Below are 17,381 nucleotides of genomic sequence, written 5' to 3'. Positions count from 1 at the left end.
CTCTAGTACACTGGGTTCCCTTCCACTAAAATCTGGGCTACTGGCTAGCGAAAATAACGCACGGATGCCTGGAAAACAAAGTCCAGGAGCGTGGAATTTTCATTGTGGTATACTGCATTCTCATTCAGTGGATACCCTCCCAGGTCATTGACCTCTGGCTCAAGGAATTCTGACTGTTGGATTCCCGGTGCCCCTTCCACTGGATCCCCTAAAGTGAGCTGCTAGGTCCATGAAGCACCGGTAATAGAAGGCCCAGAATCCTGTTTGCAAGATATTCCCGGCCCCACAGCTGGATCATTGACATGTCGGAATTTTGTAAAGCGCACAGCTACCTCCACCGGAGGTGTCCCGGCGCTGTCCGTATACCGCTTAGGAACCCTTCCTGGCTTTCCTGGGAAATGTCCACTCCTGGGCACCCCCCAGGTGCAGCCAGGCATCCCAGTGCTTTTGGGGCCGTTGTGGAGACTAAGCAAGCTATTGCCCAGAGTTGCAGCGTGGGACCCATGATCAGAACAGGCACTGAGGCGAGAATATCCAGTCTGGGGAATTAAGGAGCCGGAGACCCGCCGAGGCGGGAATCGAACCCTGGTCCCTGGCCAGAGCTCTGCATCAAGGTCTGCCTGCTCTAACCATTGAGCCATACTTCTCCACATACAGCGGATAGAATCTACGGAATTTTGCAAGCATAAGCGGAGTGGGCAGAGCCGGCGTACTCCAGTCAGGGGTGAGTCTAGAGCCAAATTTTGGTGGAGGCTGATAAAAATTTCAGGGGGGGGGCTAATTCTTCCAGTCATAGGCAGAGTTGAGATTCAGGGGCTCTAAAAAGGGGTAAAAACTCAACAAAGCCTCATTAACAGGTAAATGGTCTTTTAAAGACCTGTGAAGTACTCGGGTGCCGGGCTGAGAGCCACGCACCCATCGTGTTCACACTAGGGGGGTCGTGCTGAGAGCCACGCACCCGGACCATTCACAATAGGGGGCCGTGCTGAGCCTCGTGTTATTATCGCCACTCGAAATATTTCTAAAAAAAAAATGGCTCAATTCCATTCATTTATATGCGCCCGAGGACCCCATCCCCCCGGGGAATGCCTAATTCTTGAATGTTTTCATTAATCATTAGAAAGGGGAGCCGCATGGTCCCCCTTCCCTTGTCCACTTCTGGCTCTGGAGACCCCATCCCCCGGGACCTGGCCTCTTCGTTGGGGACTGTGGGTGGAGCCCTATTGCCCCCACGGTTCCACCGGCTCCCCGCCTCCTGCGGGAACCGGCTTTGCTTTTCGGCACGGGGAGCTGCTAACATGCAGCTCCCCTTGCCCAAAAGCAATCCTGCTTTGCTTCATTGAAACAAGAGCAGGTTTTCCTGCTCTCGCTTCAATGAAGCATGGCTGGGTTTGCTATGACAGGGTTCCCTGTCTTAGCAAACAGCAATGTCCCTGGGGTGGGTATCCCGAGACATTGCAGGAGCTGGCCCTGAGGGGTGGCAGTCCCCAGGGCCATCACGGCTCCAGGAGGGGGCCGTCTGAACCCCCTACCTCTATTTACAAAGCCCCGGGGAGGTGGTGGTCCCTGGGGCTTTGGGGGGGCCACGAGGCCCCTCCTGCATATTTAATTAAAGCCACAGGGGGTGGCGGTCCCCCGGGGTTAGGAGGGCCTCGGTGGCCCCCACAATATAATTATAGGATTGCCCCCGGGACCTGGTCCATCCTTTGGCTCAATTAAATGAAATGGGGGAGTAAAAAAAAATGTGTCTGGATTTGCGCACCCAGCGTGCTTTCGGATGTTTTTAAAAATATATATATATGTTTTTGGGGCCTGGGGGTCATTGTGGGGCCCCCTGAGCAGGCCTAAGGGGTCAGGGTGTTTCTACCCTAACCCCCTTTCTTCTTTTTTAATCTTTTTTCTATTGTTTTCTTGTGACTCGGTTCTACAGAGTCACAAGATGGAGTGCTGGCAGCCAATCACAGTGAAGCTCGTAGTCGGGGGGGGTTCGCGAACCCACCACTACCCCAGATATTAAAACTTAAATTTTTTTAATTTCTCAGAGACTATTGAACGGATTTACACCATTTAAAAAAAGGTAGCTTTCTGAACCAAGCACTACTTTTTGCCAAATTTGGTGTAATTCCGTTCAGCAGTTCGGGCTGTAGTCTTGGCTAAAGTTTCCTATGAAAAATTGATTTTGAGACTTTCATTTTTTGAATTTCTCAGCAACTACTGAACGGATTTACACCATTTAAAGAAAAGGTCGCTTTCTGATTCAAGCGCTACCTTTTTACCACATTTTGTGTAATTCCATACAGCAGTTCGGGCTGTAGCCTGTAATAAAGTTTCCTACAGAAATTACTATGGAGAAAAAACTTTTTGGGACCCCACTTTTTTCTCAGCCCCCTCTTTACGAATCACACCCAAACTTTCAGGATAGGAGCTGACCTGCATTAACCTTTTTTGGGGGGGAAGTTCGCAAAGATTCATCAAACAATGCCAAAGATATTAGCAAATCAAAAACGCTTTCCCTATGGAAACTAGGTTCTAACTATAACTACCTACTGGCGACCGCCAATAGGTAATATATATATATATATATATATATATATATATATATATATATATATATATCAAATTAACACCACTCCGAATAAAGAAGGTGAGAGGCCACATCAGGGGACAGCAGAGAAAGCCTTTATAAAGTAACAGCATAGGCATGATGCATTTCGGCACTGTGGCCTTCCTCAGATGCCGCTGTAAGTCCGGTTGCAGCTCCCCCGCCTTTTAGGTCTCCTGTGCTCTCCCCCATTGGAGGGTCAAAGTTCAGCCCCAAGTCACATGGTCGCACTGCCACAGCGACCCATGTGAAACTCCAAGTCCCAGAATGCAATGTTTTCGGGCTGCGGGTGCTGTGAGCAAAATTACTGGGCGCGTTGTGTAGAGATGAGCAGGCCAGACAAAAAATGATAAATTAAGGCCTCCCTGAGTCCCCTTAACGCTCCCAACCTGCGTTAACGATTCCGCCGGGCTGTGAGTCGACTTGTCAGTGCAAACGGCTCCCCGTGAAGTCACGAGCTGCTGCTAGCAGCATCCCTGGCGTCGTCGGCAACTTGGGTGGGCAGGAGAGAATCCAATACCTTGGAGAAACAAACAAGCTGGAACAGCTGATGCCAGAATCTCCTGCCACTTTGTAGGAGCGGGGCCTCTATAATATATATATTCAACAGTTATAGTTATCTTGTGCCCCACCATGCACTGCTTATGATCACACAAACGGTTCCACCCATAAACTGCTGGTTTCGCTGATTCATTCAACCTTCCTGGACCAGCCGAAATCCTATGGCCCTCCATGAGCAAAAATGCGTAAACATAGTCATCTTGCCAGCTTATTAGGAATACCTAATTTGCTTGCAGTTGTACATGCCTCATTGTCCTGAGGAGGACTATAATAAACAGGCTGAAACAAGTCAACTTCATTAACCGCAAAAAGCCCACCACGAAGACTTATATGAACCAATTGGATTGCGGACTGCTGCTTTCAATGTTCATTGATACTGCACAGCACAGCGGTTCTTTACCTTGAGCAGACTATCTTATGGTGTTTCATGATGAAAAACTCTACCAATTACTGCTCCTGTTTATAAGTATATTTGCATACAATCTTCTACATGTGTAAATTCGATTTGTTATAAAGGACTACTTCTGCACTAGTAATTGTTGTGGTGTATATATTAATGGATGCCTAAAAGTGTGACATCCTCATTATAAGTAACATATATGTGAAAATAATACGTGACTGAAGGTGATATGTAGATCAACAACATTTTGAGCGCTATTGTTGCAAACACAGGTTTTTTTTATTCATCCCACTAGAGCGTCCTTTGCTTTTTCTATGCTTTACAGTAGTCCAGGCTCTAGAGGGTTTCACAGGCTTCCCCTGTTTGTTTAGAGCTATGACCTCATATATGACATCACTCCTGACATGTCCTATGATATAAATTATGACATCACTCATGACACCTCAAATATCATCATTGATGACTTCACTGATGGCATAATCCAATGAGTCTGTTAGTTTGTTTTATTGTTTACATAGTGGCGGGTAACTATCATATTACTTTTCTACATAATGTTGTAGAGCCTGTGTCCAGCTAATGGGCATAAGTGTTTACAAAAATATGTGCTCCTAAGGTATCATAGGTGTGTAGCGGTATTGAGCACAAATCTTTGTATTGAAGATTAACCATGGGTGTAGGTGACAGTATGTTTCACGTAAGTTTTTGGTACTGCAGAAAACATTTCCAACAGGGCAAAGATTCTATTTACTACATACTAAGGGACTGATTATGATCTTAGCGGATGGGATACTCCATCACAAACGTGAAGGAAATACCCATCCACAATATTTCAAGTTCCATTATATCCTAGGAACTTTTTAATACATTGGGTGGGATATCCATCACATTTGTGACAGGGTATCCCATCCACCATGTTTGTAATTAGACCCTAAGTATTGTAGCAGCCTTGAGTTATTAGAGAGAATCGTCTCAGCATGACAATTTCTACTTAACATAGAAAACTGTATGCACCAGGTACTAACCTATGTACATGTGCTTGTTTTACTTCAGAAGGTGGGCTATCTGTAAAGATTTCACCACAGTATGAAGGCTGCAGGTAGGTTGATCTTTAGCAACTTCAGCCCTTGGTTATTTTAAGTAAATAGACATTGAATGGACAAGATTTGCATAAAGAGTACACTGTGCTTAGCAGATACTTTTTAACACTCCAGGGTGTATTTCTCCTGAAAGTTTACATTGTTTGAAAACAGTATGGTACAGAGTAAACTCTCTCCAAAGAGTAAACACTGTTAACAGTACGCCCTTTTCTACTCATATCCGCTTTATTTCTCAATGTAGGTTCAGTGACAGTCAGTGGTTTCATTCAGGTAAAGAGTGTCCATATTAGGGCATTAGTTATATAATAAGTCTTGACTAACTTGAGGAACTTGGTTTTCCCTGAACAGTTGTATACAGATTGAACACTGTGTGCAGGACAGGTTACCCTTTCTTCTGTGGTTCATAGTCAACATTAACTTGGCTACTCATGAAGTGTCTGGTGTAGGGCTAATGTTTCAAATAACACAACTCTGCTTTACCTATGGAGGTTTTGGATGTATGATAGCAGTAAAGATGCTTCATATTATTCTGAGATCTCTTACACTTAATTTCATAGCTCTAATGGCATACACTTTCAAAGAGCAATATGTACACAAGAAGATTAAATTATGTCATCAGTGATGCCATCTGTGATCTCATCAATGATGTCATTTGAGATGGCATGAGTGATGTCATAAATAATATTATAGAACATGTCATGAGTGATGTTATGTGTGAGGTCATAAGTAGTGCATGGCGGGGGACCAAGTTATAGTTAGCTTTGATAACTATGACTGGTGAATTTCTGTGGTTTTGTTTTAGTTCAAAACATTACTGTTGTCACTGACAAATTCATCTAACTATACCATTACTGTAATCTTTGGTTTTTATTCAGTGAATATATACATTTTTTGTGTCTAGGGCTTTTTAAGGGTTGATGTAACAGTGGTGGTCATGTGATCAATGCCCCTGGAGTTCTGAGCGTGTAATGTACTTGTACTAATAAGCATTGTTTTAGATCTGCAATTACAGAGTGACTGAGCAGCATAAACATATATATGCAATGCATTTAAAATATAAAAATAATATGATGTAAAATAAATGTTTGTATTAATTATACACTATATGTATGTATATGTATATGTGTTTATATAACTAAATATTTATGTACAGTATTAAATATTGGTGAAATATATGTAAATGACATTATAGTTAAATTATATAATAACATATTTAACATTTACTACTTTAAACTCTATATTAAAGGAATTGATATATTTGCCTATTTTTGGATGATATTAGTGGCAGCGATATTATTTTCTGATATTTTGATACTTATCATTATAAGTATAGTATATACTGTGGTAAACAATACTTTTGACACAATATTTTTGTCAATGATATTGTTTACCATAATATTGTGTCAGTGATCCCTACCATCGGTAGGTTGAAGAGCCACAGTGCACCTACAACAGACAGAGGAACAACAGAGTAATACATATACAAGCAGCCCTTTGACTCATGACCCAAATATACAAAATGATTGCAGTCGCATGCATGCCAATCATCATACTGCTGCCTGGTCTGCAGGAAGCCCCTACTTGAATTTCTTCAAGGACGAATGCAATGTGATAGAGAAAATGTTGTGAACTGCTAATGGTCAAGAGGACCAATCCTACAGTTCTGCACCATACCTAGTGATACCACACAGACTGCAGTCTGATACATTGTCACAAATGTAACAGCTATTCCATCTTCCTTATTACTAGTAATGTGGTGGAGGGGCTGCATAAGAGACAGGTGTGAGGAGACAAGATAACTGACTTTACAATAGTGGACTGGAAATCTTTACAAGTAAATACTGACAATTTCTGAAGCTGCTACTAAGAGAGTCTTTCTGTCACGTGACTCCTAGCAGAGCCCCATACGTTAGGAGACAACACACAATGAGACAAAGTACTGCTATCTGGACCCATAAACAAACACGTTGAGGAGTCACTAGGGGTAGACCAGACAAGCACTGAGAATAGGCACAATAGACCTAAGTGCTTTCCTAGGGGCATAACGTTGTAAAAAATATTGGGATGAAAATGGAGACCATCATGGGACCAACTGTAATGCTCTTCCAGGCAATATGACAAAGATATAAATTGTCCTCTAGAGAATAGTGTACTCAAAGTCCTTTTGAAGCCTTTCATTTTCGAAACAAGTAATGAACTGCAGTCAGAGGGTTAAACTAGCATGTTCCCAGTTATGTGTGCCGAACACCCTTTCCCCTGTGTACCAGGCCACTTGGAGTCAACGGTGAAAACCAATCCACAGATGAATTTTGCTACAACCTTGCAGTATTTCTGAAGCACCTCTCACACTATGGGGCTTATTACAATGTCAATTAGAAGCATTCCGAGGAATCGATCTCAGAATGGTCTCCAACCAAATCAGATCCGGGGAGTCCGACTGACCGATTACAATGCTTCCGAATATGAACCGGCCGGACTCCCATTGACTTCAATGAGAGCCTGTGTTCTATACACATGGATAGAATATCAGAAACATAAATATTGTGTGGACAAACTATTGTGTCAAAAATATCGAGAACCAAATTGTTGAGAAGGTAAGTGCAAATATAGTATAGATTTACTATTCTTAACTCCACATCTACGTGCCTTGATGATATATATATATATATATTGTCAAGGTACATATTTGTGGAGTTATGTATAGTAAAAATTTACTTATCTATATAAACTTACCTTCATAAAAATATGTTCTCGATATTCTTGACACAATATTTTGTCGCATGATATTTTTATTTCCGATATGTATATGAAATCAATGAAGCACTATGCACATGACGGTCCATTCCAATGATGGCATTTGATGGATAAAGAGTACCACTACTATGCTCAGCAAAAGCAATGCTTGCAGCAGGTCCCCTGACTTAGCCAGATGCATTAGGCCCCTGCAAATCACTTCATCTAAACAGGAGAAGTATTTTTAAAGATCCCAAGGGGACTCTTGAGTATGCCTAATTTATTGATACTTTCCCATTTGTGTCTCCTCTTTTCCATCGTGCAAGTGATTTATTAGGAAATCATCAGGCATGTCTTCAATAAGAATGATCTGTCACCTGTTGAAGAAAGAAATAAGTCATGGGTATTTGAGCATGACTCACCTACGAGGACCCAGCTCCATAAACCCCAGTTTTCACATTCATCTTTGACTCTATTTAGATGCATAATTACTGCATTGTGCCATTGGCTATGAAAACATTGGGAGCATGCCGCAAAAAAAGCAAGCAGTGGAAGGCACTAGGAATCAATCGCTAACAATCTCATCTGAAATATGTGTGGTACAGATCTGAAAGCAACCTTTTTGTAGCACTAAATTTTCAGATGGCTTTGCTGTGATCACTTCCCACTATGCAAACAAACATTGACAAGCCAATAACATGCCATACAAATGCCAACCCTATTTGGTTTGCCAATGCTTGTTCTGTTTTATTGATTGTGCATGTGCTCCATACGACTCCTCATTTAATTATCACAAGTATGTTCATTGATGTTTGATGTTCCTGAACTTTACTATAGAACACTAAAGGAAACTATTTTTGTACATTTTGATTGGTGTGTGAAGAGATATATAGCCCACATAGTAATCCTTGTAATCTCATTAAGGGATTTGTTATTTTAAAATTCTTTCTGCTGTAAATGTAAATGTATATGCATTTATATAGCGCACTACTTACCCGTAGGGTCCCAAGGCGCTTCGACCGCTGCGAAACCCTTCCTGGCTTCCCTGAGAGATGGTCCCTTAATGGGTATCTCCAGGGTGAGACCAGGCATCCCCAGCGGTCTGGTGGGGCCGTTAGTGAAGATGAGGCAAGCTAATGCCCAGAGTTGCCGAGTGTGAACGCTGATCAGAGTGGGCACCGAGGCGAGAGAATTATCGAGTTCGCTGACCCTGGTCCAGAAACCTGCCGCGCCGGGAATCGAACCCTGGTCCCGGGCCGTCCTCTGCTCTCGGGTCTGCCGCCTCTAACCAGTGAGCCACACTACTTCACTCAATAATGTCACAGACTAAATCATTTCAACAAACCCAAGAAGCTGATTTCTCATTATTGAATGATTCTGAAAATAAATTTGTTCTGAATGTACTTCTGTCCTGTGTGCTTTTATTCACACTACTAATCCAGATGACATTTCAATTCTCCATGGCAGACGAAGGTATTGAATTTTAAACCTGATTTACCAATTGAAATTACCTTTCTGTGCTGTGACAATCTACTTTCGCTCTATGAATGACCTTCATGCCTTAGCATTATGGTTTGAATAAAAGCTTCCAAAATTAAAATCTTCAAATGAAGCCTTTTAATAATCCCTCATGTTGGTTTGGTGTTTTCGCAATACAGACAACAGAGCGATTCTAATCATATGTCAATTCTAGAACAAATCCCTTGTGAATTAAGTGGGGCTGCAAGTGGTGAAAGCAACACAATGCTTCTAATGATCTTTTGTACTGAGTGAGTGTCTAGAGCAAGCACAGTAAAGCAAATGACTTATCACCCTTACAAAAAGAGATCCCAATCCCGGATATTGAAGTCAATTATTTGTGAAATTCTGACAAACCCATGCGTTCACTTGAATTTGCTCTGGAGGAACCTATGTGATGGCCTTTCTGAACGTACCACATCAAAAGACAATAGAGAGGGCTGGGGCTTGATTTGCTTTGTTGAATCAGGCTCAGCAAGTAATGTTTTCATGTGCGTCACTATGGGTCTAAATTTGAACACACTAAACTTTACTTATGTTGGCAGCGCCGACCCCAGAATTTTTAAGCTACAAAAATGTGACTGTTTACATTACAAACTTATAAAGTTGGAACGATTGGAATTCATAATTTCCTTACATTTTCATGTTCCACATCTGCTGCTGCTAACTAAGAATAACCAAACTTAAAGAACTCCAAAACTCACAGTTATTAGGAAAAATAACTGCAGTTCCAGAAGATTAGCAACAATGGCCAATGACAGATCAATATATGATATAAACACTTTTGAGATATACAACCCCTCCTCTTTTTTACTAAGAGGATATCCGGACAAATAATGTTCAAACTTCACTCATGTTTCAGATTTGCAACTGAAGAAAATAAATGATCATTAAAGATATTCTATTTGTTGTTGTGGGTGGATATTTACAGCAATCAAAACAAATAATACAGTGTGAGGTATATCACATTGAATATAAAATAATTCTGGGTTGCATAATCCTCACCTCCATGTACTTAACGGAATTGAAAATTCTTGTTCACAAATGCTAGAAAATGTCCAATTATAAAATACCACTAAAGACTTCAGGGTGCATGTAGGTAATCCTGAAATACCGAGTCCTTAATAGTAACCCTGGGCGTAGTGTGCGGAGTGGGGCTCCGCGGAGCTACGCGAAGTGGGCGCAAAACTACGCCCACCCGCGCACTCCGTGTAGCCCCACTACGCGCCGCCCGCCTCCCTCCCGCCCTCCCTAAATATTTAAATAAAAGGATAGAAAGCTTTTAAAAACACTTACCTTGTCCGCCGCATCCCCGGGGCTCCCTCTCGCCGTCCCTGGATTCGCGCCGCCGTCATTTCAGATACTAATGCGCATGCGCGGGTGCCCACGCATGCGCATTTCTCATGAGAAATGCGCATGCGCGGCCGCCCGCGCATGCGCATTAGTATCCGAAATGGCGGCGCGAATCCAGGGACGGCGAGAGGGAGCCCCGGGGACGCGGCGGACAGGTACGTGTTTTTAAAAGCTTTCTATCATTTTATTTAAATATTTAGGGAGGGCGGGAGGGAGGCGGGTGGCGGCCGGCTACGCACCGTCTGCGGAGCGCGCGTAGTGCCGCCTGGCTACGCCCGCTACGCAAAATGCGTAGGAGACGGCACTACGCGCACTCCGTGCACGGAGCGTAGCTGGCCGCCCACCCTTACTTAATAGCGAATTTTACCAATTCGTTATTAAGAACTCGGTATTTCAGATGTATGTAAAAAATCAGTAAAAATTACAGATTCGGTAATAATCAGTAAAAATTAGCGATTCGAAATGAATCGGTAAAAATGATTACCGATTCCCCATTGCCGAATCTGTATCACCGATTCCTTAATACTGATTCGGTAATTAGCAAAACAGTAATTTAGAAAATCGGTAATTGTCGAATCAACCAATCCTGTGCTCCCTCATTACCTCACAACCAGGAAGTGGCCACACCCATGGTGCTGCACTGATCCTGAAGCTGTTTGAGAGGCAGGGAGCACAGCAAACAAGTCAGGAGCAACCCTTCTAACTTTTAGCTGACAGCACTGAGCAAATATGGCCAACCAGGAGAGGGAGAAGGAGGCAGTTGAACGCAAAAGAAAGCATAAATTCAGTGAGAGAGAGAGCTGGAGGTCCTTATTGAGGAAGTCACAAAGGACCACGATAAACAGTCTCTGCACGTGCCTGAATCCCAGAAGACATAGAACTCAAAAATCGTGGGTGTGACCTGAGGAAGCATGCAAAGGAGAGGCTGGCAGAGAGAAAGAAGCAAGCAAACCTGACAGGTGGAGGGAGAAACACAGCACCTGCACCAACTGCCCTGGGTCTCCTGGTTGAGTCCACCCTCCAGCTGGAGAATGAGATTGGGATTGAGGATGCAGACAGCTCAGCCAGAGCTGCCAACAAACAAGGTAAGATGCATGCACTGCATGCTGTGCCCCCCACTCCCTAACCCCAATCCCCAATGAGGCATTGTGAATCCCACTCCAGAACATGTTATTAAAAAACGAGCAGTGCATTATGAGAGATGTAGTCAGAAGTAACACATGTCAGTACAGTCAGTCCACTGAACCCAAAGGCATGTGACACACATCAGCAATTAGCAAGCAGAGGACAGTCAGTTTGATTGGCATGCATGAAATGTATAATTATGCAAATGCTGCCAGATAAGTGAGCAAATGTACATTCTGTCTCCACAGGCGAGCCATCGTGCAGGGCTGCAGAGGGGAGCACAGGAAAGGCACCCAGGAGAGAGAGGACACAGGAGGAGGAGGTCCTGTCACCTGCAGGGCACACCACCCCCCACCACCACCACCATCACTGCCACCACCACCATCATCACCATCACCACCACCACTACCATCACCATCACCACCATCACCAGCATCAATACCTCCACCATCAACGCCACCAGCACCGACAGCGAAGAGGCATTTAGTGGCAGCCTCCAGCAGATGGAGGTGTCCGAGGAGGACAGCATGGGAGGCCAACAGTCCACGGTGGCTGAGGATGCCAATGGTGCAGGCTCACAGTCCCCCACCGAGCGCCCCCACACAGGTGCCAGATGCCGCAGGGCAAGGGCAGCAAGTCCAGCTTCACAGGGTGAGGATCAGAGTGTGTTTGCCGGTCTTAAGGGGAACATGCTCAAGGTGCAGCACCTGCAAGGCAAAGCAATAAGGTCAGTCCAGCGGCAGATGGTACAAATGAATGGGCACATGTTGTGAATCGAGAAGGGCATCAGTAGCATGAAAAACACTGTGGCTGAGGGCATGAGGGACATGTCCGAGGCAGTGAGGCTGCTGTGCAGCAAATTGGATGAGGACCGTTTGGCCAGGCACAGGGAGAGGCATGTCGGGGGCAGTGAGGCTGCTGCAGCAAATTGGATGAGGACCGTTTGGCCAGGCACAGGGAAAGGCAACCACTTGACAACTACACCAAGGCGGTGAACCGCCTCTCCACTGCCACCTCTCTGCTCTGCAGGCGCTCGGAGGCCATACAGGAGGAGATGGCCCACTGTAGCTGTGACGTGGCAAGGGGCCTGGTCACAGTGACCAGTGCACTAGAAGTGCTACAGACAAACCAGGTTGCCACTACAGGTGATGGGGAGGATAGTGAAGAGGATACTAGCCGCAGTAGCATCACACCCCCTAAAACGAAGTCCAGGAGGTGCAGCGAACATCACAGCGCTGCCACAGGACATACTGGCAGTGAGGACAGTGTGCCCAAGGAACGCAGCAGTGCTGCGTGTGGGCGCAGGAAGTAATGCCAGCCATCGCATGGTTTACCAAAATGGGTGATGTAACCCTTTTTGGTTTTGTGATCTGCATTTATATTTGGCCTGGCATGTGAAGCCCTTCATGTTGTGGTGGTGAGCTATGACAATTAAACACTGTCACTCACTTACAGTGCATGGCTGTGTCTCCTTACTTACTCAGAAATAATTGCGTGTTATCTCTGCCTGTCTGTGTCTCCCATCTGGTGCTGCTGCCACACCTGCTGCGCTGTGCTCTGGATGTGGACAGTACTCATCCTCGTCCTCAGAGTCAGTTAGGTCCACTGCTGTTCCTTTCTTTGTGGCAAGGTTATGCAGCATGGCACATGTTGCTATTTTTTTACAGCAGATGATGGGGCGGTACTGACGTGCACCTCCACTTTTGTGGAGGCAGCGGAACCTGCTTTTTAGGAGTCCGAATGTGTGCTCCACAACGTTGCGCATGCTTTTATGAACCACATTGTATCTCCTCTCACTTGGTGTGGATGGGTTGAGGTATTGAGTCAGGATAAATACCCACACGGCATATGCGCTGTAATCTAAGTGAGAAAGGAAGTGCCATTAATATGAGTCACCAACACATACATCCAAGGTATACATCAGGGTGTGTCACATTGATTTACCTAGCAGGTATCCTTCTCCAAATTCACCCCCAGCCAGACATGTGTAGATCCCGCTGTTCCTGAATATATAGGAGTCATGAGTACTCCCTGGAAATTTGGCCACAATGTCAGTGATGATGTGGTCCGCATCGCATATCACCTGCATGTTGATGGAATGCGTAGATTTGCGGTTCTGGTATATATGCTCTGTAGCTGCCGGTGGGCAGATTGGTATGTGTGTCCCATCAATGCACCCTATTACATGTGGGAACAGTGCCTTTTGGTAAAATTCGAGCTCTGTCTTCTGCAGTCCCGCCTGTGTGCTGGGGAAGAGTATGTAGTGATGCATTCTTTGCATCATGGCATCCAGGAAATTGTTGAAGAAACGGGACAGGCAACTCTGTGACACACCACCTGCCACAGCTATCCCCCCCTGGTAACTTCCTGATGCAAGTAGGTGCAGGCTACAGAGCACCTGAACATGTGTTGGTATTGCGTGCGCCCTTGGTGTCTGATGCTCCATGAGTGGGTGCAGGTCCTGTATCAGATCTAGGATGGTTTGGGGGTGTAGCCTGTACCTCTCATGGATTTCAGCCTCAGTCAGTTGGAAGAGTGTAACGCGCAGTCTGTACACGCGCTTCTCCCGTCTCCAGATCCTCAGTCCTGCAGCTTGCAAACGTAGTCACCTTGCAATTATGTAGCGGGCCGCCATTGTGTTCACACTGTTGCATTTTGGGGCTGTTTAAATGCAGTGCACCTGATTACCACCTGCTTTGAGTCAGTGGTAATTAGCGACTCCTAAATACCGAAAATTCAAAAATTCAGTATTACCGATTTTTGGTACATCGGATTTGCGAATAGTTACGAATTTCTTATTTACCGATTCGGTGTTTAGGGGTTTCAGTGTCTGCAAATTAAGGAATCGGTAACTGGTTTCCCTTATTTTTACCGATTCCTTATTTGCGATGGCATTCGGTGTTTCCTACATTACACATAACTAAATACCGGTCCGTAACTCTGAAATTCTGCGAATTGCGGCGTTACATCTACATCTGGCCCTAAATGGCTTATAGCAAAAGAATATGGAAGTGAACCCTGTTGACCAACCAGCCATACACAAAATATTTTGTAGACTTTCTCCCAATACAAAGGACTTACAGGTCATAGCGCCCTTGACTGAGTGAGCTTCAAAAACAGAAACATCAATACAATTTTTTTCCAAAATCCTGCTAACCCATCTGAATAGCCAGGGAGACTGAAGCTGGTTTGTAACAACAGAGGAGAGAAATTAGAAGATAACTAGAGGGAGGGTGATCTGAGAACTTTTTTGGCTTCCTCATAAGAGTGTAAGAAACTAATAACACAAGGTTTGGGATCTATAAGAAAAGATGGGTAAGAAATCTGCTTTGAGGCAGTTTTAGTTCTTTTCAAAATAAAAAAACGTATTTCTCTTTGGTGAAAAATGCCTTCCTGCTAGATCCAGGGCTCTGATACTCAAAGCTCTCAACAAGATGCAAGACACAATAACATAGTGAGTTGGCTGATAATTGTTTCATAGATGCTATCAGGCCACTCTTGGATGAAACAAAAAACAATGGAAACATCCCACTGGACTGAATACTTAGATGTCAGAGGTGAGGCAAACCTTATGCATCTGAGGAGCTTGGAAGCTAGAGGATGTTTTATTTTTGCATGATCTGCCACTGGTGAATGCTCATCAGAAGTAGCTGATCTATAGGAGTTGATTGTCCTGAATAAAAGACTCTCAGATGCTGAATTCACTAAAAGGTTGATCATGAAAGTCACATCAGCCCTCATGGGATCAATATTCTGTTGGAGCACTAAAGTGGCAACCTAGACCATTCAAAATGATAGAGCTTGTGTGTAGAATCTGACTAGGCCTTGTGAATGAAGGAGAGCTTGGCTGAAAAGGCCTGACTCTGCTGATGTGACCTGAAGCTTTCCATGATACCAAATGTAGTGGGTTCTGGGGGACTCTACGGCGATGCTGCCCTTGAGGGTTAGAAAGAGAGGAAGGAGAATGGGAAGTTCCTATGATAGTTCCTGGAGAATTGGGAACCATAGTTACATTCTCCTTAAAGGAGTTACTAGAATGACCTATGCTGCTTGTTTCATGATCTGCCAAGTCACTCTGGAAAATATTGCGAAGGGTGGAAAGAATAATTGCACCCTGGCCATTCTTGGAGAAAGGCATCTGTTGCTGGGTCTAGAGGGTCTGATCTCCAGAGGTAAGACAATGGAATTTGAAAAGTCAAATTGGAAGTAATAATATCCAACTTGCAGGAACCCCATTTGTCCATCAAGGTCATGAGCCTAGTTTTCACTCACTAAAACTGCAAAGGAATGTAGAATTCCAATCCCCAAACTGGTTGCCTATACCGAAAAGGTGAACCGCTAAGACTGAGATACTGTTGTTCGTAGAAAATTGCTGAAACTCCTTTGCAATATTCACTAGGGTACAAGAGTTCATTCCCCCCCCCCATTCCCCCCTAATTAGTTGATGTAATGAACTGCTGAAACATTGTTAATTTGGAGAAGAATGCAACATTGTGATTATTAGGTGTGAGTGAACAAATTGCAAAGGCCTCAGCCAGAAGCTATGGATAATTGATGTGTAGTTGCTTCTCTTCTTAGGACCACCCCCCCCCCATTGAGATCTCTCTGATTCTTGCCCCCCAACTGAGTCTACTGCATTCTGATTAGATTAGCAGATCCGGGTACAGACTGAAGATCTCCTGCTCAGTCCAGGCTTAATTGTGATCTTGCAGCACTGAGACTCTTGGCCTACCTCAAAAGAAAGTGGAACTGTCTAAGCACAAGAGATACCTTACCTTACGTATCTTTATGCGTTTTCGCCTCTTCAATAAAGCGATCCCGGGAAGACCAAACTACACCCCTGTGCATGGATAATTATGTTGTGTAACAATATAATACGTGTCATTTTAAGTAAGGCAGACCTACTGGCTTTGTCAAGGCTCCAAATACAAAAATATAAAAGTGGCTGGTCCCATTGGCCTCGTCAAGGGATCAGAAATCAACATATATAAAGTACATCTATTGGCTACATCAAAAAGTTACCAATAACTGTAATCAAATGCATATTTCATAAAGTGACATCTTGCAATGTTGATTAATGGCGGTTGTTAATAAAGGATTTCAGAAAAACATTTAGCATGTCTTTGAGTCTCGCTCAACATTTTTCAGGCCACAAAGTTCAACCACAGAACCAGTTACAACATGGGTACTCACAAACATTTTCCCGGGGGCCGCAAAGTTTGGTCTTTGGTGTGACCAAGGGCCGCACTGATGGCAGCGGAGGAGGGAAGATGTAAAGAGGGTGTAGGGGAAAGGAGGTATTTATATCTAGTGGCTGAAATCAATTGTGTAGTGCAGTGTTTCCCAAACTGGGGTCCAAGGACCCCCAGGGGTCCCTGACACATTCCTAGGGGGTCCTCAGGTAGCAAAGTTCCTTGTATAATAAGCAGTTTTTGAGCAACAATAAAAGTGTTAAGATAACACCAGTGATTAATGCTGGAGAGAGATGAGAGTTTTGTCCGGTGGCATCTTTGACTTATCTAATGTAGTACAGAGGGTTAATATGCCTACTGCAAAGAAAGTGTACCATGCATTTTAAAAAAACAGTATTTTATGTGCATAGGTTAGTGGGTTTGTCACAGAGATTCTTTTGTTACTGTGCAGTTCATAAGTGACTATCGTAATCTAGCACAGGGACCTATAAACTATCATCGAAGAGCTGCTTGCAAACTGCATGGGACAAGTTAGTAACATGTGTTTTTTTCCCAATCTTTCATTATCCTGATGCTGCTAAAAAGGTTTATTTGGGTGGAAATACATTTTTATTGTTAAAGTCAATGCTAACCACTATGTTATGTTCTGAATTGTGGGTTTGTGCTTCTCCATACCCAGCACTCTTTACAAATGCCTAACAGTATGAATGACATGTGAATCCTACACCTTGTAGTCCCCTTTGCCTTATGTAACAGTCAGACAGTCAAAATCACTTCAATCGATTATTCAAAACCATAAA

This window comes from Lissotriton helveticus, chromosome 6 (assembly GCF_964261635.1).
Source record: "Lissotriton helveticus chromosome 6, aLisHel1.1, whole genome shotgun sequence".
NCBI lineage: Eukaryota > Metazoa > Chordata > Amphibia > Caudata > Salamandridae > Lissotriton > Lissotriton helveticus.
The sequence above is the reverse complement of the archived record's forward strand: the minus strand, read 5'-3'. Positions refer to the sequence as shown.